The following is a 25,640-nucleotide window of genomic DNA, read 5'->3' on the forward strand; positions in this document are numbered from 1 at the left end:
TTATTTTTTGGAGGGGTGGGGGGTGGACAGGGAGTAGATTTTGTTTGTTTGTTTGTTTTGTCGTTGTAGATTTGTTATTTATTTATTTATTTTAACAAATAGTTTGATTATATTATGAGGAAAGAGAGAAGACAGTCCTGCTAAGCAGGACTGTGACACTGGTTCTGCTACATTTCCTGCCAGCACAACTCTTCTGCCATCAAAAGTGAATATCCTAGTGCATATGTCTTGTACGTCCTGCTATGCAGAGGCCATGGACTGCACTGGGTTCACATTGATGTGGTGCAGTGGTACAAAAGGATGTGTGGTGAGATTTGATATCTAGAGTGGAGGAACTACCTCTCCACTGGTTTAGACATGACTCCAAACAGAAAAATTCCTACCTCCTACCCCCTCTTCATTTCATCACGCTTAGTTACATGATGTCATGAATCCCAGATGCAAAATCATGCCTATTTTATAACCTAACCACTACCTCTGTTCTAAATATGTTTTTTCAAAGGAAAACCTATTTGAGGTTAAATAGACAGTTTTCTGTTTTCCCCCCTTTTTATTCATGTATCAGGTTACTTTCCATTAATTCTGGTGTCTACTCCTCATTACAATGTTCTTAAAATAGTGCATCAGAAAATATCTTTTATGTCTTTTGTATAGTTAGTGCACCTTCCAGGGTGCCCTTTGTCAATTATAGTGGTTGGTGACTGTGTCATTTTGCACAAGTTACTCATTTCCTGTTGTTAGTATCTGTAAATATTTTCTGTGCCTATCAAGGCAATTTCAATTAGCCACCAACAACAGAGCCAAATACAATAACTTGAGAAGCTGGCACTTCAAGGACATTTTTTACTTCTCTTTTGAATCCATATATAAGGTTCACTTGAGAACCCAAGACATTAAATGGTTTCCTATAAATTTCCCTTGTTATCATTAATCTTCTCTTCCTGTAGCTCATCATTCTTCATTGATGAACTGTTTTAAGACACTCACAGAAACTCGTGCTGTACTTACTTTTCTTTCTCCAGCTGTTATTCAGCAAGCAACCAGTCTGTGCCTACAAAAAGATTTTTAGCTTACTGCAGCTGAACTTTGAGAAACTCATGAAAGCAAATTGTTAGCAGATGAATATGAATGTTCTAGCTACCAGGTTTTTGTTTGATTATCTTTGTAGGAATCCTATAGGAATTTGGAGTTTCCCAAAAACAGGTAGGACACCCATTCTGGACACTCCTATAAGACAATTCAGGTAGCTGGGAAGGGATTCCAGATGGGAAGATGCAGAACACGTAATGTTAATATAAAAATAATGAAAGAAAAGAAGGAAAGAAGAATCTTATTTTGTTTCTAGCCATGATGAATATATCATCTATCCCTTCTGCTATTTCCACAACGCTCTGACAGTTTTCTTATTGCGCTTTTCATGGCACATTTCAGAACACAGCTGGTAGCTGCAGGCCAGAGTGAAATCAAGCAGGACAATTAGAGACATTCTCACAGGTTATTTCAGACTGGGAAGATACATTTTTGTGATCACAGCAGCTTAAAAAATCAGGAGCTGAACTATGGCAGGGAGATGAACAGTGTTGTAGTTACATGCATAAAGTTTTATAAAGTCTTCAATGTATGTGCCTTGTCAAAATTTACAATAATTTAAGGTGCTTATAATTCCTCCAGGCATGGAACTCATAAATATTACTCAGTGCTATTTGTCATTGGTTTCTCTGTCATGCATAAAGTAAAATTAAATACTTATCTCTATATCGTTAACGTATTAAACATTAGGATTTATGGGGTTTGAGATATTACTTGTGCTGAGAACATTAACTTCCTGATGAAAGATCTAAATGCAAATAGAAGGAATGCCAAAATAGCCTGGAACATAATTAAGGATACTGAGGTGTGAAGAAGCCCTAGGCACAGGAATGTGCAGTTTTCTTACTTCCACTTTCACGGTGGGCTAGTTTTCTTTGTTCCACATTTCTATCCACTGTCCCAGTGTGCCATCTCACTTCTTCTTAACCAGTCATCAGGTGAAAAAAATGTAAGTGCATTCTTACACAGGTTATCAAAGAAAATGAGTTTTTGGCCTAAAAAATCTCCTTGCTGTCTGTACTGGGAAACAGCAATTTAATGATGTCTAGAAGCTAAAAAATAAATAAGTAAATAATATAGACTACTTCTTTGATATGGAAAAAAAATAAAAATAAAAAATCCCTTGGTAGCTTTACTTTGTTTGTTGCTATTGTTGATAGTAAAGGGTTCCTGGATGTATGCATTGAATGAGGACAGCTTTTAAGTAAATCTGTATTTCTGCAGCATAACAGAAATGCTTTCTGTGCTGTTGTATAGCTCCAAACAAATCTGTATGCTATTTTATCTATCCAGTGCAGAATAATTACCAGTTACTCACCCTATTCCCATATGAGTAAGCACAGATAAATGATATAAAAATGGCAGCCATAGCTTATTAATAATAATGATAATAATGATAACAATGATAATAATGATAACAATGATAATAATGACAACAACAACAACAATAATAATAAAAAGGGATCTCTTTTTTGTCAGTTGTCTCTGACAAGATAAAGGAACATAGGTGTTCCCAATATTTTGGAAGACTAGAAGCTACTAAACATCTTTTGGAAGTTGGATAAAACATTTCCATATGTACTTATAAATGGGGCTCCAGTTTGTACCAGTTCTCCCCTTAAGAATAACATTTTCCTGGTTTTACTGGTCATTGTGTTAAGAACTTGTTTGAGGCATACTGATTTCCATTTTGTTTCTCTTCATGTCTGCATTTTTCTGAAGAAATTTGAATGTGATAATCCATAAAGAAATGTTTACAGCTCCTACTGTACATTTCCATTTTGTCATTTAAAAGGAATAAAATGTCCTTTATGGAGACTTTGAGCAAAATTTTGTTTTCAGTGACATCTGTTATTTTTATTAGCACAAAAAAAAATGCTTCAATTCCTGGTGCTAGTATGTTTTAATAAAGCATATGTGCCTGAATACCTAATTAAAAAAAAGTAATAATCAGGAGAGTTTTTTTTTTCTATCATCATTGTTTTCATCATTTCAATTTGTTTGTTTGTTTGTTTTTTTGTTTTTCCTCAGTGGTGATGCCTGCAAATTAGAAAAATCACACTGATTTTTCTTTGGGTTAACCATGCTACCATAACCATAAGAACTCCACAGCTCTCATTTTATATCCCCATCAATTTTCTGTGAATTAAGTCATCTAGCAAACAACCCTTTAAAAAATCTTTTTTTGGTTAAAGATTTTTCACATCAAACTTGATATTGGTATGAGAGACTCCCCATAAAAACACAGTACTGATCCTGTATCTGCTAATATTTTCTATTAATAAGCACATGCATCCAGGCAAATAATTATCAGAGAGTTTTGATGACCAGACTTCTGAATTTTTGCAAGTACAGCTTTGAATGGTGCTGAAAGCCTGGCTAGCTAAAAAACAAGGAGTTACTAAGAGTAATTTTAAACTTATTTCATTTCCCCACTTATATGAGTTTATGTTAATGGGTTTATGTAAACATTGACTTTGATCCTGCAGTTTTGAACAAAGCTGGGAGGGGGGTCTGTCCTGGTTTTGAATGGTATTTAATTCTCTTCCTAATAGCTGGTGTTTTAGATTTAGGTGTTTTAGATTTAGGATGAGAATAATGCTGATAGCACATTTGCTGACATTTTAGTTGTTGCAGAGCAGTTCTTACCCTGAGCCAAGGACTTTTCATCTTATACTGTCCTGCCAGCAAGGAGTCTGGGGGTACACAAAAAGCTGTGAGGGGACACAACCAGGACAGCTTACCCTAACTGTCCAAAGGGGTATCCCTGCCATATGGCATCATGTGGAACAATAAACTGAGGTGGTTGGCCAGAACTGGAGGAGGAGTACTGCTTGAAGTCTGGCTGGGCATCAGTCAGAAGGTGGTGAGCAATTGCATTGTGCATCACTGTTTTATAGACCTTTATCATAATTATTATCATTATTTTCCCTTCATTTTCTGTCCTATTACACTGTCTTTACTCAACCCATTAGTTTTACCTTCCACCACCCACCCCCCACCCTCAGCTTCTCTCTCCCATCCCACTGGGAGGGAGAGGGAAGGGAGCAAAGGTCCATGTGGTGCTTAGCTGCCTGCTGGGTTAACTACAACAGGGTCAGATAATTGTGTGCATACATATGATTTTATTCAGTGAAAGAATCATCCTGTGAGAGCACAGAGTGAATTTAAGTCTACACTATTGATGCTCACCAAAGCTGTTCCCGTATAGCATTGCATGGTCATCTGCCGGGGGTTTTATAGACTGGGTCTAAGAGATAGACCTCAGAAGGAAGACATTCACATAATGGTGAAACAAAAAATGACATTTAACAGGATGGAAGTGCCCATCTCCATCTTGAATAACATGAGTAAAGCATGATGCAGGTGTCACTAATACTTAATTAGAGATTCACAGATGGGCGCTGCATGGTCTCATGTCCTGGACTAACAGTAGGCATTAGAAAATATATGTTTCTTGGGCAAAGTTGAGGGTAAGAACTAATGCTCTCACAGAAGACATACATCGAAGAAAATTAAAATTAACTAGCCTTATGGGCACTTCAGTCAGACCCAGCTCCATTCAAATCATATACTCTCTTCTGTAAATTCCCAATGAAGGTCATATTCAGAGAAGACCCTAAAAATTTTACACCCTGATGATACCTCTGTACACACATAAATTTGGTGCTTCATCACAGGAGAGCTTCACAGTTGCTTAGGAAATTTCAGGAGTAGGCTTTATCAGGACTCTTACCTGGCAATGTTTGATAACCCTAAAGCAACTGTTTTTGTCCTTTCTAAAGCTGAAAGCCAAGCTGTGTCTCAAGACCAAAGTTGATGGCCTGTGCTAAAACACAAATTGAATTTATGGGCACTGTAAACTCTCTTATCTCATCCCAGTAGACTAAGATAGGTATTTTTTCCAGAAGATATTTTATGCTCTACCTTGATCTATTTGATTTAAATGCCCTTAGTGAGATACTCCACCCATTGCTTATGAGACTTTGTCACAGCCCAGCAGAGTTCGCTGCCAGCCCAAGTTTTCCCATTATTCATTCCTTCAATCATTTCTGCTTTTACAATCCTAAATAATTCGTCTCCCACTTATGTGTAGACTGTAACGTGTTTTCTCTGAGGCTAACTTCTGCCACTTTTCTCATCTCCCTCTTGGCCCATTTTTGTTACTTTTTTACTCTTGCTAATATTTGTAACTGTTTCCATTTAAGTTCAATTAAATAATTGTATTAATCACGCTATAAAAAAAAAAATATAAAAAAATTAACAAGGTCAAACTTGACACCAATTGCTGGAAAACCTGAGCTTGTCTTCTCCACTACTAATGAGAAGCAATGAAGAGTGATAAAGTACCACTGCCACTGTTCACCTATCATACTGTTTTTTGTCATTCCATAAGGCTGATTATTCACTTCTCTTTGTCTACACTTACTTTTTAATATTGCATATAGTCAGCATTAGGTGTCATTCATACCAGGTACCAGTTACTCCATGCCATTTAAACTTCAGCTTCCTTAATTGACCAGATGTAGAGTTCAAGACAAGTGCACAGACACTGTCACTTCCTTTTTCTCAAGACAGTTAGGAAGAACTTGCATCATGTCTTGATAGGTAATAAAATAGACTTGCTAGATTTGTGCAAAGGCCATATAAACTTTGTGCTGTCCTCCAGGATACAGTGCATTACAGATAGATACCTTTCTCTTTGTTCTGATGACAGTACCTTTCATAGGGGTTACTGTTTAGAGATAGGAACAGGTTTATGAGATTGTGAGATGTTTCAAAAGATTTCCTGGTTTTGGATCCAATGTATGCTATTTCTCACTAAAAAATAGTGGTTGTTCTGCTTAGTTCACCATTCTCAACTTTCTCCAGATTACACTATCATTGCCTTTAAGACAATCTCTTTAATCAACCATCTTCTACACTGAGATGCCTCTAGAGAACACCATACGCTCAGGACCATCAGACAATATTTTGCTGCCATTCCTGAGTGACAGGATAGCTCTTAGTTTCCCAAGACTGCATTGAATTCCTTTTGATCAGCAAAATGCCTCTTTCAGAGAACTTCACTCTAGTCTATGGAGGTTATGAAGACCTATTTATTGACAAGTCAAATTGCCCTTTCTGATCCAGGCTTTTGTTGTAGGTGCATGTGACCGGGACTAACTTCATTGAGGAAAACATGACATAATGGGCAGCTGACTTCAGCTCCAGTTGGTATCTGTTTTTGTTGTTGTTGTTTTGGTTTTGATATAGTTTTAGGGAAAACAGCATTCCTTTCTCTTGTTACTTATACTGTACACAGACTAAGGATTTTTATTACGTATCAACAACTAAAAGAACAGTGGCACATTCACCTGGCCACAGTCACAGATATTTTTTTTTAAGTCTAAAGATTTTTGAAAAATTAAAGAGCCTAGTATTTATTTGGATTAATTTATAAAATCTAAAATGAATATTGAAATGGCAGCAATGTGATTTTCAGTATACCAGACTTCACTTTTTGGAGGTCTTTTCTCATTCCATCCACTGTGGATGTTTAATTGAAAGGTTACACACAGGGTCATCAACACGGCTCACAATGCCTCTAGCCTTACAATACACTTAACTTCAAAGGGATTGGCTACATTCCTGAGCCTTGTACCAATAAGCACTAATAACACTGAAAAATGAAAACCAAAACAGATGTCTCCAATAGCATTGATTCTTATTAGCTGTTCACAGCTATTCTTACACCTCTAGGCATAACGAAGCAAAGCCTGTGTGCTGGGTATGCGGTTGCAGAGGGCCTTGGTAATGCCATTGGAATGTTCCCCTTCACTTTTGCTCACTGCATTCTTGACAGACTGTCTCCATTATAATCTTAAGAAAACTTCTTCAAAATGTCATTTAAAAATGCATCAAATATCTAAACTCTTACTTAATAAGGACAGGATTTGACAGTAAAGTGTATTTCTTAAAATTAACTGGGAAAAAAAACATGATCGAATGTACATTGGAAAGAATAATCTGAACTGAACATGTATCCGTGCCTCATTGCAGACTCTAAATCTGTTGTGACCACCCAGAAGGAGATTAGGGCAGCTCTGTGGCAAGGTAATGGAAGAATGGCAACCAATATTTGTTTTGTTTTGACTTGTTTTGTTTTTGTTGTTGTTGTTTAAAAAATATATATATATATAGTTGCACTTCTATGCTGTAAATAGCCTGATCAGACAAGTAATAGACATTAATGCTTTCTGCAGTCTCTTCAGTGAACAGATGTGAAACTGATTTTCTACAACCCACAAGTATAATGAACATCTGCACCCTTGCACACACAAAATCTGAAATACCCACTTGCTTGGGTTTGCAGAGCTTCCTTGTCTGTCTGGTTTCTAATACATTTTTACTCATGAACCTCATCATTCTAGTTAGAATAAAGAACAGCCACGATAGACATGTAATGATCTACAGGGAAGAGATTTTAAACCTTTTTAATTTATGGACAGTGGTAGCTGCTCTTGCTGAAGACGGAGGCAATATTTCTATTCTGAATGAGGTGTTTGGTAATTTGAGAACAACCTTCAAAGTGGACTAGCAATCTGTGTTGCAATAGGAAAGGCAGAGCTAATGAGGACAGGCTTGGAAAAGGATCACATGAACAAAGCATTGGGCTGTGCCAAGGTTTGCAGTCCAGCTTGTACACTGATACAGGTGCCAGGAATTCACACATTGCCATCATTGGCACAGTTCTGTGTATGCACTGATGAGTTTAGGTTTGAAAAGTTGGGGTTTTAGCATACTGCATATTCAGCATCCACTATCCACCTGGAAAAGTTAATACAACAGAAGACTATTTTTCTGTGAAGCAACAAGATGAATTGTCTAAGTGATCAGTGAAAAGATAATGCTTAATACTATATGGAGCTTCCTTCCTTTCCTGCATCTCTCTTCTCTGAAAATCATAGAATCATAGAATATCCTGAGTTGGAAGGGACCCTTAAGGATCATCAAGTCCAACTCTTGACACCGCACAGGTCTACCCAAAAGTTCAGACCATGTGACTAAGTGCACAGTCCAATCTCTTCTTAAATTCAGACAGGCTCGGTGCAGTGACAACTTCCCTGGGGAGCCTGTTCCAGTGTGCAACCACCCTCTCTGTGAAGAACCCCCTCCTGATGTCAAGCCTAAATTTCCCCTGCCTCAGCTTAACCCCGTTCCCGCGGGTCCTGTCACTGGTGTTAATAAGATCTCCACACACCTCTGGAAACCATTTTATGCTTCTGAAATATTAAGTCCATATTAACCCTGCAAGTGAAGGTTATCCTGAAAACCAGTCTCAGTGAAATATTATGTCCATATTAATACTACAAGTGAAGGCAATCCTGAAAACCATTCTCAGTCCTCAAAGTAACAGAGCAAAATTGGGAAACAAAGAAAATTATGTCCATCCTGGGCAAATGAAAAGGAAAATGCAAAGATGGGCTAAAAAAAAATATCCATTTTAATATTCTAGATTTGGTAAAACTAGAATGTATTCATCACACTTTATAAGAAAAGTAGAACTCTGGTGTGATACACTTTTGGAAATGTTATCTGTGCTGAGAAGGTTTCCAGACAAGGTGGATCTTCTGAGTGTTCATCTTGGCCAACACCAACATCATTGCATCATCTTCAAGATGCTCCTCTGATCACTTTCAGTTCTGCATGTTAATTTAGGGCACTGAACAAACCCAGCCACTATTTCCCATGCATTTTCTGACATTAGGACATTTGGTGCAATCAAATCAAGATGCTGTACTCTGACAGTGCCAGTGACACTGCTAGCACACAACATACCATATAACCCGTTCAATTGTAAAAGTCACTTCTGGAATATTAAGAATGGGCCCGTGATGCCTGCACAGGTCTGCAGGGATTGTTCAGCTTGCTTGAGGGGAGGAGTTCATGGCATTTGTTGTATGCTACACCACACAGAACACATTAATTTGACTTTTCAGAAAAGAATACCCCTGAAGGGAAACATCATTCAAATGGCAGAAAAGGGAGGGGATATTTTCCACAGAGGCTGTGCGTAAATGACAGGCTCACATACAACAAAACGATGAAAAACACTTCTGCAGAGTTTCCTATTGTTTGATACACACACTTGTGAGGCTAAGGGGAAAGAACAGCCATCTGCAGCTATAAATACAGTGTGGCTGCATTGTGTCTGTGAAAATTTATCTTCAGGGGAAAAAAACAGGCTATGTTTTGCTAGGAGTCCATAGAAATGTGAGTTTGTTGTTCTTCCGGGTTCCACCAGCGGCAGATACATTTTTTTAGCTGAGTAGTGACCATGTTTCCAGTTCCATACACAGAAACATTTCTGTCTCCTGGATGAGTCCAAGTGAGAATTCACTGCTCACAGAGATATAGGAAAATAGCACTCTGACTGAGCTGGGATTAGAAAGCAAGTTCAGTATCTTGCATAGCTACCAGCTCCCCTCTGCTTCTGATCAGCTTAATGTAGTCATTAAGGGCAATCCAACAAGCTTTGGAGCAAGCTGAACACTACCAGCTGATTCTGGTTTCCTTTACCTGCCAGTCCAAAGTATTTTGTGTCAGTAAAGGCTACACAATGAGGTGGATCCAGATGCTTCATCCAGATGATACATAAAATTCAGGAAATTCAAGAACACATCTGGTTACTAAAAAAAAACAGCCATAAAAACTGAATTTCTTATCAATAAATTAAATATATATACATATTTTTTTTTCCTAGGTTAATGTAAAGGTGGACTGGTGCAGGTAGCTTCAAGATCATTGATATTAGAGTCACTCAGTTCCCACATTGCAGACTGAAACCTGAATGAATACTATGAACCCTGGTCCTGCTATCGCTACTTCTAAAGTAATGCAGTGATAAGACTTAAATTAGAAGAGAGTAATGTCTTCTGAACTGGCCGGCTGGCCAGGACTTTAGTGCTCTTGGCTGATTATCAAGAATTTCAATAGAAACATTGTCTTATATTTTGATATAATAGATCCAGAGGAAAATTTCAACAGTCCGTACTGCCCTGTCAGTGAGATGAGAACTGAGCCCGGTTAATCCTGCTGTTAGCTCTGTCACCCACTACCACAGGGATATCAGAAAGTCAGGCTGTGCTCCTGTTCTTCCTGAGTGCATCCCTGCATGGTACTAGCCTTTTAAGTGGTCTTAAAGGTGGACACTTAGAGATAGACAGCAACTTTTTGCTTTGTCAGATAATGACAGGACAAGGGGGAATGGTGTAAACTAAAAGAGGGGAGATTTAGATTACAGGTTAGGTGGAAATTCTTCACTCAGAGGGTGGTGAGGCACTGGAACAGGTTGCCCAGAGAATGTGGGGATGCCCCATCCCTGGAGGTGTTCAAGACCTGGTTGGATGAGGCCCTGAGCAACCTGATCTAGTGGGTTGTGTCCCTGCCTATGGCAGGGATGATCTTTAAGTTTCCTTTAAGATCCCCTATATGATATTATAGGTTCCTTCCAACCCAAGCCACTCTATGATTCTATGAACTCAAGGTAGACAGACAGATGTAGGACGTAACTAGAAGAGAGTAAACTTGCAATGACTTGAAAAACATGTCTGTTAGTTCTTGGCTTCAGCCATACTTACTTTTGTACCTGTAAAATCTATTCCACAAGCTCTGTACTTGTTTATATCCCAAATTATTGAGATTATTTTACACACAACTACATTTAATTTGCAGTGAGGGGAACACCTTGGTTTGTTTTATGTCCACATGCCTGTTTAATTGGACTTCTGATTATTTAATGACACTGTTGTAGAGGTAGCTTTTATGAGGCACAAAAGAAAATTTAATGAAAATTATTCACAAACCCAACTTCTGACTAGTAAAACCAAGAGTTTAATGTAAGAGGCAAAGTCCCCATCTGGTACTTCTCTTTGAAAAGAACAGCCCATATGAAGGATTTATTGTGGCATTACAATGCTTGATGTCAAATAATCTAGCCAGAGGAACAATATTGCCCTAAAGAGAGTCATCGGGCTCTGTGTGACATGGGTATTTGAAAGGATTAACTACACTTAAATCAATATGGGCAATGAAAACAGAAATAACCAATCTCTTAGCTGCTCAATTATTTAAGAGTGTCTTTATTCCCCACAGAATGGAATTAAACGCTTGTTTTAGAAGACTGACAATTAAATCCATTTCTTTAATGTCAAGATAAGGACAGAGGATCCTTGACTGCAGTAGGGAATGAAGGAGTGACATTTCACAAAGCAAAATGTTCCAAAGGAATTGTTGGAGAACATTACAGGCGATGGCTTTGCTGTGCAGTAGAATTCACAGATAAGCATGGTTGTGTCACACACCTCCTGCTCTCAAGAAACACCACATCTGCTTCCAAAGTTGTGCCTGTGCACCACTGCCACTGGCATCTCTGACTGTCATTGTCAGGCCGTGGTCTACTGTTCTGGCAGAGTCAGGGCCTGGGGGACAGCAGCGGATCCCCCACACAGCACCTGCCAAAGCTGAGATCTTTGCAACGTGCAGTCACTGCTCCTGTCTCCAAATGGGCAGTACACAGTCATTAAGGTGTTCACAAAAGACCGCATCCAGGTACAGCTTCTTAGCTGTCCATTTCCCTTCCTACTGCTATGTTTTGAGAGTATAAAATGCAGAATATTAGTAACTGTTATCTCAGCTGATAATATAAAAGTAAGATCATTGACAGTTGACAGTTTTCCAGTTATTGGAGTTTTGTGAAAGTTTGTTTGACCTATTCAATTTTTTTAAGTGTTTGTTGGCCCCCCCCCCCCCCCCCAGATAGTGTTTCACAAAGCAAACACTCTGGCCCTTTATAATGATACTATTTCTGAGGTGTTTGTTCATCTTAAATGCAATGAAGAAATTCCTGGTGTGTAGAATGTTAAAAAGAAATTCTATTTTCAAATAATAACAAGACATTAACAGAAGCAGGATGTAGGAAATATTTGCATCATATTGCAAATATCCAGCAACAGGAAAGTATCAGATGCCTGCATGCCTTCTCCTTGAGTTCCTGACAAGAAAATCTGGAAGATTTTCTTAAACTGAGACAACTCAATGCACCAAGTATTCATGGAAAAATAAAAGTTGACCATCATGAATTTCTGTTTTCAAAGGCTTCTGTGAGTTACAAGACTGTCAAAATGGCTGATTCTTGAGTTTTTGCTACTCCACAACACGGCAAATGAATGCAGAAGCCCTTTTCTCTGGGTTCTAACCAGTGTGTGAAAGTCTTTCTCAATTAGTCACTTGAATCTGCCATATTGGCTTCTTGCTGCTGTTGAGCTCCAAGTCACTATAGACAAGATCTTCCCAGATCTTTCAACCCTTTTTTACATTTTATATTTGGTCCATTAAAACACCACTGTGTTTTAACATGTTCATGTCTTTCAGCTGGAGAAAAAGTGTGGTCCAGAAAAGCTGATATTTTTTAAAAACCATTTGTGAAAGTGTGTTGCAGAAAATCATTACTCATTATTTTTGTCTTGACACTTATAAGCATAATAGCTTGAAGGTATAGTTGATTAATGATTTTTTGTTTCTCTGATGTTCTTGTGCTAACTTGTCTGCATTTCAGAGTCATAGAGTAAGGTAGAGAGCAAGAAAGAGAGAGAGAGAAAAAGAGAAAGAGAAGAAAATTGTTACTTTGTAAACAGAGACTGTAGATTTTATGATTTTATGGGTTATATATGCTCTAAAAGCTTTGCGTGCAATTCTCAACTTCAACACTGCTACTATTGACCAAATGGCTATACTGCTACTACAGTGAGCCTCGCCCTTTGCATGTCTGTTTTTTTTTCACCCTGCTGGTTATTTTCTTGCCATCATTTTGCTGATCATCACCAAATGATTTATTTCCTCATCTCCTGCATCAGTATTGCCCAGCTGTTCATTCCTCTTTAGGGCATTTAAATCACTTTCTTTGCCCTGTTTGCCCTACTACTCCTCATGCATTTCACAGTAGTTTCACCATTGCTATGGCACACATCTTTCTGCCACACATTAATCCATCTAAACTGCAGCTTTACTATGTTGCCGTCATTAATTGTCCCTGAGAAGCTGACAATCTAGGTATACAATGATTCACAACAGGTAAAGATCACAAAAAGATCTGCAGAACATAAGGTAATGATGAGACTATACCAGTCCCTGTGGTCAGATGTAGTCACAGCACATCTCCAGCCTAAGCACTGGTGATACTTTTATAGCTACAGCTGCTTATTTGACATAGTATTCTGTGCCTGTAACTGCACATGTGCAGAGGGAGAGAATGCAAAGAGTTGCCCCACAGAGAGCTAGACACAATCTTCAAACCACGGCAAAGATGCAATGCCAGTGCTTCATGGGATGAAGGGGGAAGCTCGGTGTACCCAAGCCCAGCCCTAAGCATGCTTTGCACTACCAAGTGCAGGCGGTTGGCTGTAGTGGAGAAGACACATTAAACATCCTTCTGCTTACTAATTTTAACCCTGTAGCTCCTGCTTCTGTCAACACATTTGGATCCTCTTTGCTTTTGTGTAGAATCACTATAGATTTGTTCATGTTTTACATGAAAAAATTTGACATGTCTGAAATGAAGCATGAATGAATGACTGAACAGCAGGCAATGGAGCTACAGACAGTCAAGACAGTTTTAAAGTTTTCTCAGTATTAACTCTGATGCAAGACTGCACAAGCATCTGCACTCATCCACCTCTCCCAAACACTCTAAGAGGTAAAACCTGAAAGAAAACAAGCTGATTGTGAAGTGACATGGCTAATGTCACTAGAGAAACTTCTTGTGTCTCCTTTCTCCTCACCCTTTTGTAGTAGTAGTAGCCCATTTCCTGAAAAATAATTATCTGTAGCAACATCCAAAGGTTTCTACATTTCTTCCTTCATCTCCCCCAAATGCTACTATTTCCATGCCATTTTTTCATGCACATGTCAGCACTCCTGATTTCACATATATGTAGACAGGAGGAGAGCAAGAGGGGCTAAATTGCACTTCCAATAGGTAGGACTGCAGAAACAGAAATGCCTAGAGATGAGACCTTCTGTGTTCCTTTTCCAGTCTTCTGAGATGAAATTATTAGCCAAAGCCTGTTGTTTAGTAGGCTATTGCTTAGCATATAATTTCAAGGTAGCAATCTCCATATTCAGCAAATATTTTCATTAAAATGTATCTAGGTTTATACAAGCTAGAGGTGTATTTGATTTGTTTGCAGATTTCAGAATGTATGTACAATTTCACATTAGAGGAAGTTTTTCCCAGCATGGAATTAATTCTACAAATCCAAATTTGAAGTATCCCTTCCTCAGCAGCTTACTTCTGCCGCAGTTGAAGGATATGGACTTCGAATAATTGATACTGTGAGAGTCTGTGAAACTGGGAACCAACTATTTTGGACATTAATCTTAATGCAATAAGCAGGAATGAGAAATTCTGAAATTCAAGTAGACCATCATTGAGCCTTCCCCATTTGTGGGAACTTCTAAGGGGCTAAGTAGCACTAGCACAAGCCCAGTGTATATTCAACCTCTCTATAGCACTCTCATGCTTTCTGCTGAACTGACATTTGTTGTTAGCAGAACTCTTGGCAACTAAAAGCTAAAAAGAGAATCTCTCACTCATTTCCTCATCATTTATTCTGGTTCAGCTGCTGATTGACTTGAAGGTTGAATTTCAGATACATTCACACTGAGCCAAAGGCAAAGGGAACTCTGTTTTTCTCATCATATTTTATCAACATACTTTCCCTCATCTTTTACTATACAAAAATTACTGTTACTGAATATTGCAATGTAAATTCTATTCCAAATTAGTGTCCACAATGTAGGAAATATTTTCTCAAAGCTTGTACCTGTTTCCTCCCCTTCCCCCACTTAGACCTGACATCATCTTCTGATTCTCCTGATGGGAAGATACAAGTTTCAGCTGGAGAGCTTCCACTAAGCCAAAGAGGAATCATGCTCTTTGCTTACAGGACTTACTTCTACCAGCTCTGCTCCATTTGTTTTGACCCAGTCACCTGTAGCTGCTCTTTGAAGGGGCTAGTTTATGCCTGTCTCTTGCCACTCATAAGTGGGAAACCTTGTCTCGCTCTGACAGAACAGACTGCTCTGTTACTTTTCCTCAGCTTGACAGCAGACTGGTTTGACATGGTTCTTGTCACTCAAATGCTGTAGAGCACAGATCCCTTTAATCCATCCAACAAGAAGTTCTCTTGTTTTCTCTCAGCACAAAAACTAATTACACAGCAAACCACAAATGCATGGCTTCATGCAGATACATAAGGAAAGAAAAGACGATGTTTGCATGAGCTTATACAGAATACCACCTGATAAAAAGTCTGTCACATGTTGCTTCCTTTCACCCCATTTCCCACACCTGAGAAAAGCCAGGTCACCAATTTGACTCAAGCTTAATAGCTGGATCCTTAACTACCTTCATCTTTCCGAATGTCAAATTCAGTGTGCACTTTGCAGAACACTGAAGTTGTAACTCCTCTTAATACACATTTCCTTCCACAGCCTTTGGTGTAATCTGCAGAAAATTATGCCCGTTAGCTCTGCGTCCACCTCGTTCATGAGCTCATTCAAATCAGGGACCACCTTTCAGAAAAACCACCAATGTTTACCTACAATCACAACTGCAGACACTTCTTACTATGTTTGTTTGCCTGTTGCATGCTGAACTGCATGGTCTTCAGTACTCCATCCTAACTTCCTGGTCTTATTTTTACTCATACTTTTAAAGTTTCAGTAGAAGAGGGTTTCAGTCTTTTCTTGATGAGAAAACGGGCATGTTTTCCACATGTTAATTATTTTTACTGTTTTCTAGTTCCATGTCAAAATCATGTTAGTATACTCCATCTTTACTGAAGGAATTTAAGATATTGTATGAAGACCAATTGAGCTCAGGAATGAGCTTTTCCTATTGTTATAAAAAACATCTGAAATACTGCTGAACTGTGTGAATGTTGCCTGAACACAATGGCAATAGGAAACACTCCTGTGCAGTTCTCTCAATGACCATTTAGCTATTCACTTCATCATACTGACATGATGGCAGTCCCTGTGGAACTGTGGTTAAAACCTCACCCTGCACACACACCACATCTCACCTCTCCCCCCACCCCCTCCAGAAAAAAGAAAAAAAAAAAAAAAAAAAAAAAAAAAAAAAAAAGAAGGAGAAGAAGAAGAAGAAGGAGAAGAAGAAGATTAACCTCTGTATTCAGATTACAGTTGAGAAGTGAGAAGTTGTAAAGTAGTTTATACATGGGACTACATAGTAAAATGACATGAAAATATATTAAGTGAAGTTAGTACCTTCCTATCTGTGTGTTAAGTGAGACTTGGTCATGTATGTCATAATATATACAAATAAGGGATTGCAGTACATCACCACTCACAACCGTATGGTATTTCCTTAAATCTCAGTACTATGTAAGAGACTTGTTTTGATGTAATTAAAAGTAAGAAATGGCTCACTGAGCCTAAATAATTGCTCTGATGCATATAAAAAATAGAAAATGCTGTATGACTTGTTGCTCAAATGTTCAAAGGTGAGATCCTGCAAAGGCTCCCAGCATCCACCCAGAGAGTCCCACTCACAGCACTGCACAGGCAGCTAACTGCTTGCTTGCTTTTTAACCAAAGTTATAATGAAAAGCTGCAAAGATATGTCCAAATACCCCAGTTTACATGCTGCTTTAGTGTAAATTCAGCTGATTGCCCATTGAATTAGAATATTCTCCAAAGTCCTACAGAAACATTAATTTATTTTCTTGTATTCAAGCTAAATTCTCTTTCTGTCTTGTAAGTTAGCCAGAACCCCATCTTCTTTTTATAACATTTTTTTTCTGACGTGTCTTGGAAATTAAAAAAAAAAAAAAAAAAGAGTTATTTTAAATAATACTTCTTACTACTCCACTCCATACCTTCATGTTAATCACTTGTTATCTAAGTATACAGCTGCCTAGTGGTAACCACTTAAATAACGGTGCTGATTGGTCTGAATTAACCCAAAATTCTGGAGCTTGTGTGGGAGCATTTGGCCTCAGTCCTTAACATATGCAAAGTATCATGTGTCTGTGACTTTACCAAACTTTCTTCAGTTTACATCCATATAACCAATATTAGCATGAGAGGTATGAAACTGAGATCAGGAACCAGGGTTCAACTCCTGCACATTCAGGATCTTATGATTCTTTCTTGGACAGACCACCAATTTCACTGACAATCTTTTGAAAGGACTGAGGTGGAATGATATTAGTTTTTTTATGCTTCACTGTAGAAATTGTACAGTCTCTTTTCAAAGGAAAGCCATGATGAATTTTACTTTAATAGCTAGTTGTGTTATTTTTTTAAATGACAATTCATAACACAGAGCATTACACATTAATTTAGTTCTTCGCCCACTTGCTAACTGACAGATAGAAAATAAAATTATCCAAGACAAGAATTCATCCAATGATAGTCCTTATTGCTTGTGGTGGTACTTGAAGCTCTGTGTTAAATAAATGCAAATAGATCCAGGTCTACTTAAGTAGAAAGATGAGGAATGGGCAAACCTAAATAAGTCTAATCTCCCTAAGAGGAAGACCATTAGTATTCACAGCATGGGGTGCACTGAGGGAATTTTAGAGTGACTCAGAGTTCCCAGCCTGGAGAACAAGGGGTCACAGCAGGTAGGAAGAAAAGAGCTGTTACAACATTAAGGCTATCCTCTTAAGAAGGGATCTGACTTGTACTGTATGTTTCAGAAGGAGTACGCTGTGTAGGTTTGAAGTCAGAGCGCTTTACTTTGTGACTAGTTAGTATGAGCTATTAGTACACAGGTAATTAGATGTACAAGAGTACAGGATTTGAATACTACATCAGTCCTTTGCAGTTGTCTCCAAAAGAAATTGTCTCTGTCTATGAGTTACAGAAATGGAAAGCAAAGGATATCAAAGAACAAGCTGTAAAATCTAAATCTAGATCTGTGCTGTTTCAAAAACTAATAGGAACATTTATAGCATATTCCTCTTTTGTTAGGCAATCAACTGGCCACAATATTATTAATAATTGTCAATAGTTCTGTAATGCAATTTCCTTATAGGACAACTTTCAGCTATTGGAGTAATATGGGCTTCTTCTGGTAGGTTCAGACTAGTGTTTTAAATGCAGAGCTGGCAATGGTTGTGGGGTATGAATTGTACTTTAAATTGGTTTAACTACTTACTGCTTGTGTACAGCAAAGTGATGTTTAACAGCAAATGGAAAAGTGAAACTTGCAAGACCATGAAGATTCTACATTTGATTGCACTCATGACTGCCTGCATGAGTTGCACAGAAATGCAGTTGCTTCTCTGGATGAACAGAACTAGGTCATGTACAGCACTGTACATCATCTCTAACGTACATTTTTAAATAGCAAGAATGAAATACTTTAGGTATATCAGCGGTGCTTCAGGGAAGAATGCTTTTCACTGGCTGGCAGACAACCCTGCTGGTGCTTCGTGCACTTAAGGAGGGCAGCAGGGCATCCTGTGTCTGTATGACCATGCTTGCCAGGCATCCCAAACACCCACTCACCTGCATTTGCAGAGAAGTGGAGCCCTGCAACCAGAACGCTCTCAGGGGGCTAAACATTTCTCCTGCATACCTTCAATTCACCTGTTTCTAAGATATGACCCAGCCCCTCCTCCTCACGAGTGCATCCTTTAATAATATTTATCAGGCAAAATAGTGGGGATAGGTTTAATCAGTGGAGAAGTGGGATGCTGATAGACCCAGCTGTGTGATGGTATCTGCACTGCAGGATGATAGCATGGCTGATGAGTTTTTCAGCTTGAATCTCCGTAAGCTTCATGTTCATGTGGGGAAGCCCATCTTAGATCTTAGAGATTTGCTCAGCATAGACCTGCTAGGCAGCTCTGTTGCTTACACAATGCTTGTTATTTGATTAATTTGTTGGAACATAACATAGTCATGAATACTTCAGAAATCTCCCCAGATGTCCTCCTCTGTGTCTCTTCTACAGTAATGTGAACAAAATAGATGGAGTCTGAAGTAAGATATTCCTTATAAATAAAAGATATGGCATGTCAAAGAAGGAAGTGACTTAGCACTTCTGTTTGAAAGCAGAGCCAGTTTTAAATATAGCAAAGCAGTAGTATGTGTGTGTATGTACTGTTAGAGGGAAAAATGGGGGAATGTTGGCCTATTTTACTAAAAAGTACTGCAAAGCACGTACAGTACACTGCAACATATTTTTAAATGTATTTGTTTGGGGATGGGCCAGTTCAAAATAATTATTAGTAGAAACCAATAATTCTGCTTATTCCTGTATAAAGCAGAGGGAGTAACTTGAAATTTGATCCTTTTTCAAAATGCACTTTAACTCTAATAAAGCAACATTTCTGAAGTAATGTTTCTTATGTCTGTCACTATGGCAACTTGCTAGGTGCCAGTATGACAGGAAACCTACATTATGAATGCTGCATCCCAAGTGGTTGTATCAGAAGTCTAAGGCAGTATCATATATGCCAAAGAAACAAACATAGTTAAAAAGCTTCTTTTATTGTTTTTAGGCAGTTTGCAAAGGTGCTGAGCAGGACTTCTCAGCAAACCAAGAAAACAAACTGAAGACAGTCAACCAGTTAACTCTACACTTAACATTCAGAAAGCCTTTCAGACTATATTGCTTCCTCTAGCTATTCATTACTGTGACACAGAAATGATGGCTATCATTTGTACTTTGATAACAAATTCTAAGAATTGCTTCTTTCATGTTTGTTCATCAAGCCAGTAAGAACTTATTAATATAACTTGTTAATACTGAAATACTTAATACTAAATAGCAAATTAAGCCAAAACAAACTTTATCTGAGAAATTCTCTCTTAAAAAGTCTACAATGATAATTAGAGGCACAGCACTGTGATACCAAATTCTGCTTATATACCACATTCTGCAACATATCTTAAGGGGATACAGCAGAATGAGGAGGTAGTCTCAGGACAGATATTAGTACACTTTTGTGTAAGCAACCCTAATTTATTGAGAAAGAACCAGTTTTGTTTTGCTACTTCTGACCAAAACATGTTTTTCTTTAGAACAGCTACATTGGAAAGTGTGACAGTTTATTTCAAGCTGGGAGAGGGAAAGAAAAAATACTTTCAAAAGAAATGCTTTTTTCTCATGTGATCTTTAAGAATATTTACAAATTAATAAGCACTTTGCTTTTGTGTTACAGAACTTAAAATCCTTTAAGAAACAAGTTCAGACATTTTGCTGGAAACAAGTGCCCTGACCTGCAAACTAATGCTAGTTCTGTGTAGTTAGAGTTCTCAGAAGGATAAACATTTCTTGCATACTTATTGACAAGGACCTGCCACTCATACAGGGCCTGCTTGGGAACCCACTGAAGCAGAAAATGGTCTTTCCATTAACCCCCACAAGGTGAAGATCCAACTCATATGCAGGTAACCTTAAATACTGGTCCTGCAATTGCTAACATCACTGCTAAAACTTTTTGTTTGAATTCTACTGGACAAGGCCTCTAAACGCTGTATCACTTCATTACAAGGACCCGTTTAGCTTTCTATCCACTTTGCAATTAGAGAGTAAATGTAATATAATTCAAGAAGAATTACATATTCCTTGAGACAGCCTGGTAATTATGCTCAGGATCATTAAATAATTCAAGAGCACCATGAGCACTGCATTTTTCCCCTTGTCATAATGCATACTGCATTAGGCAGGCATTTAATTTTTTGTTGTTGTTGACTTGAACTCTGATCAAGAAATCTCCTAAACTTTACCTGAACTAAGAGCTATGAGAAGTCTCTTACTTTTCTGCATCACAAAACATCATACCCTTTAGCCAAGCAAACACTTTTTCCACCTGGAAATCCTTGGCCCAATTATCACCTTAAGATTCCTTGTAAGGTTCTCATTACCTCCAAGACGAAAGGCTTGTGAGGGCTACACAGATTGAAAATGCCAGAATATGGGTTATTTATTTCACCTTAGCTCTCCGTATCTAGTAGGATCTACAGAAACTATTTTAGTTTTTTGTTCGTTTGCTACTTGGGATCCAAATATGATCTTATTTATAATCATTGTAATACCAAAGGATAAACTACAGTATCAGCAAAGGTCTGAATCAAGCTCAGCAATGTTATCTTGATCTGACAATGGTGCAAGATCAAACATAGTGCTTTCTCTGCTGAGACTACCAATTGCGATCCAAAGACAACTGAAGACAGTATTGTTTTTCCTGTTCAAAATAAGATTATATCCAGCTAACCTCTGGAATTTGTTAATGAATTTCAAGTTAAGAAAAAGACTGATTCTCCAATATCTCAGAACTTGTCTCTAGTCTTTGACTTTTACAGGTTATCAATGAAGAGAAATGGCCAACAATATTAACTCTGACTCTCCTAGGTACTGCAACAAACTTAATTGTGCAAAATAATATACCTCAACACTCCTCTCAGGTTTTACAGTAATTTGCGTGTACTTAAGGTTCAAAAGATACAAAGAAAAAGCAAGGTGAAACCTGATATCACCATTTCTACAATGCTGATTGCAAACAGCAATGTTTTTTAAAGTAAGTGTTAGGTGAATCCAGGGAGTTCCAAACTGAATGAAGTGTTGATTGGACTGGAAAATCGGTTTGGTCAGTTTTGATAGTGGCCCAAGCTTCCTAAGGCAGAATACTCTTATCAGTACATTAAAAAAAGATTCCCAATTATAACAACATTTTATGAAGTTTGTGTATTCAATTATTTAAAAAAAAAAAAAAAAAAAAAAAAGCATATTTGTATCAGTAAGACAAACCTGGAACTACTGAACTCTCAGCTAGCTTTTGCATACAGGAGCTCATCTGAACTTCCCCAACTCATCTAAGTATCCCCATGGTAGCAGCCAGCAGGGAGGATATTTCTGTGTCTACCCTATGCTTTGCTTGTCAAAGTAACTGGGATGCAGTCTACTAGCATGACATAATAAACGGGTTGAGTAACCCATGACGGGTTACTCAAGAACTGCCAGTAAGCATGTATCTCTGCTACAAATAACCTCTAAGAAGTAGGACATCCAGAAATTTCTATGAAGTTATTCACCATGATCATCTTTTCAGCAAAAATGGTGTGGAAGTGTGGACATACAGGGTTATGACCAGGGTAATTACAAGGCAAGACTTCTGGAAGAGGAACACATAGGTTTCCCTTTTTGCTTGAAGGTAATTGACTGAAAATTCATGGTAGATCTTTATTTCTTTTCCATACCAAAACTGTAAACCTGAGACACAAAATAGATTTGCTGCACACATCTTATTGATCTGGTCTCAAAAGCTTAATTCCTGAAAACAATACTCTATAGAACTCTGATTTCATTATGCATACTAGTCCTCAGTGATGTCAGGAACAGCATCTAATAATCATGATGGTGATAGTGTTACTAAGTTTCTTAGTACATACTTTTTAGGTGATATGTTTATAAAGATTTTAGACCTAGTCAATATCTTACTAAGATCACTAATCTTATTAAGTATCCTCACAAGATGGAGCTTGTGAGGAACCCAGACACGGCTTCAGCTGAAGCTGCAAATGTGTTGGAGGGCTCCTCTCCCACACTTAATAGAGATTATTTTCTTTCTACAGTCATTAGACACCTGCATAGATAATAAGATTGAAAGTTTAAAAATGCACCAATGCAACACAGCACTTGAATTTCCACACTGCTGAAGGCTGATATGTATATATATATGAAGAGGTTCTTCACTGAGAGGGTTGCCGTGCACTGAAACAGGTTCCCCAGGGACATAGTCACAGCACCAAGCCTGTTGGAGTTTAAGAAGTGTTTGGACTGTGCACTTAGACGTATGGTCTGAATTTCTTGGTAGACCTGTGTGGAGCTAGGAGTTGGACTCGATGATCCTTATGGGTCCCTTCCAATTCAGGATATTCTATGATTCTATGATTCTATATAAGGTGGTGTCTCCAACTCAAGATGCTCAATCCAAATTTGAGCCTTCATTTAACCTTCTTGTTTTAACCATTTCAGAGAGGTCTCCATAGATTTTTTAATGACAATTTTGGTTAACATAATTTCCTAGGAAGAGGGAGTATATGTCTGCATAAGCAGCAGGTTTAGCAAACTGCTTAGAGAACTTAAATATTTTGGGTTTCATACTGTAACTTCTAGGTTCCCCCAGATATTCTAAGATGTAAATATATATATATATATATATATATATATATATATAATAAAATTATTTACAGATTCATAAAAAAATGCTGCGCAGTTCGATACCTGTGTGAAAGGAATAACTCAGGGAATTTGCCATAACCTATCAAAGGAGCAGAAATAAGAAGGACAAAGACATCCTTATTTTCTCATTCAAGCACTCTTCAGAAATTAAGAAACATATTTAATATTAATAACTATGTATTGTTTTAAGGTTCAGTTACTTGTTTTTATGGCTATGAGACACTAACTATGTGAATGCTGGGACTTCAGTCATGCAATTTTCTTTCTGTCATTGCTGAACTAAATGAACCAGTACCCATAAGCTTTGTTATCAGCCATCTGTTTGTCACAGGGTTCAAAACCAGAGGGTAGTGCCCCTCCTGTTACCCAGAATAAGAGGCCATGTTGCAGACTCATGTTGATTGGATCACTATCTTTACTCCTGGTGGAAATAAAGAGGAAAATGGACACCAGACACAGTTCTAATCCTTATAACCTTTCTCCAGAAATGAGATTAAGTGTAGTAGGTTTTAAGCTTGAGGCAGATACACAGCAAATGTTGAAGTATTCTTCACAGCATCTACTGAAACCCAGTTTTAAATTTATGCTTGGAGAACATTTACAGCAATGTTGTTTGGAAATCTTATTCCTGTTTTCTGATCAGAGAATACTGTGACTAACACTTCATTGTGAAATGGAGGAGGACAGGAGGGCTGGTCAATTACATTTTAAAGTTTAGAAAGCTCACAAAAGAAAAAAAAAAATATGGTTTCTAAAAACTGGAATATCATCTTTTTCTTGTGGGTATTCCACAAATGAGACACCAAATTAATTTAATAAATGATTCAGCATGAATTACACATTCTGTATAGAAAAAAAAAATAAAAGTTCATTCACTCAGCCATGACCCAGCCTGATGATTTCAGCTGTTGTTTTCTCTGTGAAGTGGTATTTCATTAGCCAAAATCAATGAGAAGATATTAGGTGAATTCTTATTATCTGTATGACTAGAGCAATACCATCTGCTTAGATCAAGGAGCAGGAGGTATGCAAGAAGAACCTCAAAAGTAGACTAGGAAATTTCAGTGCACAAAGGTAAGGCAGAGGTGCAAATAAAACAGAAAAAAATAAAATCATTCTCGTACTGAAATTGTATCTAATAATAATAGTGGAGAAATACTGTCCTTTTGCCAATACTACAGCATGGGTAACAAGCTTAGTATAGAATTATTGGACTTTTAATGGATTGCTTTGTGCCCAGGATGCTCATTCTCCTGGATGCAGATTATTAATATTCTAGTTTATTATATAATAGTCACACTTTCTTTACAAGCAGGTCATACTAACTTCACTTTGCTTATCACTTTTTAAGCCCAGTTGTGGACTTAAACAAATTTTCAATAGGTTGAATTGATGATGCAAATTACTTTGGAAAGAGCACTGTGAAATAATTGAAGGAGTAGGATATTAGTGTCTGCAGTGGGGGTTGTCTAGAATTCTTTCACACCTGATGGACATTAACTTATACAATTAAGGGTACAAGATCAGTTCCTAAAGCATATCTGCACTCTGGATTTACAGAGGATGTGTTTTCATTAAAGATGGCTGAGTATTATGATGAAGACAAAGACAGTGAAGGTAAACAAAAAGAAAATACAACCAATGACTGCTGACTGTATATTTGTCAAAAGATTTGGCATAAATATGGTGCTTGTGGAGGGTTTCAGCTGTTTTATGTTTCAGCAACAGTTTAAACAATAACATTCATATCACAGAATTGTGTAGATAATATCTGCAATAAAACTGGGTCTTTTATGTTCAGAAGCAGACAAAGCCAGGAAAGCACATTGATAAATGAAGCCAAACCTTTGTATTTCGTTGTGGTGGAGCTCCCTCTAGCTTATGGCATTAACCCTGTATCTGTAAATCATATTTGCTTAAACTCACCCCTCCATTTTCTGGGTAGGAAAAGCTTCCAATTCTGTATTCTTGGAAACATTTATAGCTTTTATAATCCATCTGAAATAAATAAATAAATCCTAAACCCTGGATGCTAGTTGAATGACATTAACAGGTCTGATGACAATAAATTTCATACTTCTAAAAAGAGCAGTATAGGGAAACATTTTCTGACATCTAGGGATGTTACCGTCATCAGCAGCACTCTCTGCCTCTAAAAATTTTGTTCTCTTACAATAATATTCAAAAAAATAATGATTTGTATTTACCCCATTTGTTGAGAGAATTAGCCATTCCAAAATGGAAATGATCTAGTTAGGTTGATTCTGCAAGGTAAATTTATTTG

At 37.7% G+C, this 25,640-nt stretch overlaps 1 long non-coding RNA gene across 1 annotated transcript; it reads right to left on the bottom strand.

The window, feature by feature from the left end:
* Positions 1-8,853: 8,853 nt before the first annotated feature.
* Positions 8,854-22,287, bottom strand: LOC118175531. The gene is made up of 3 exons (XR_004755009.1): positions 22,207-22,287; positions 16,788-16,856; positions 8,854-9,761 (listed from the first exon to the last, which is right to left on the bottom strand). It is a non-coding gene; the product is annotated as an uncharacterized LOC118175531 (long non-coding RNA).
* Between the last annotated feature and the right edge of the window lie 3,353 nt (positions 22,288-25,640).

Source organism: Oxyura jamaicensis, chromosome 17, assembly GCF_011077185.1.
Source record: "Oxyura jamaicensis isolate SHBP4307 breed ruddy duck chromosome 17, BPBGC_Ojam_1.0, whole genome shotgun sequence".
Lineage (NCBI taxonomy): Eukaryota > Metazoa > Chordata > Aves > Anseriformes > Anatidae > Oxyura > Oxyura jamaicensis.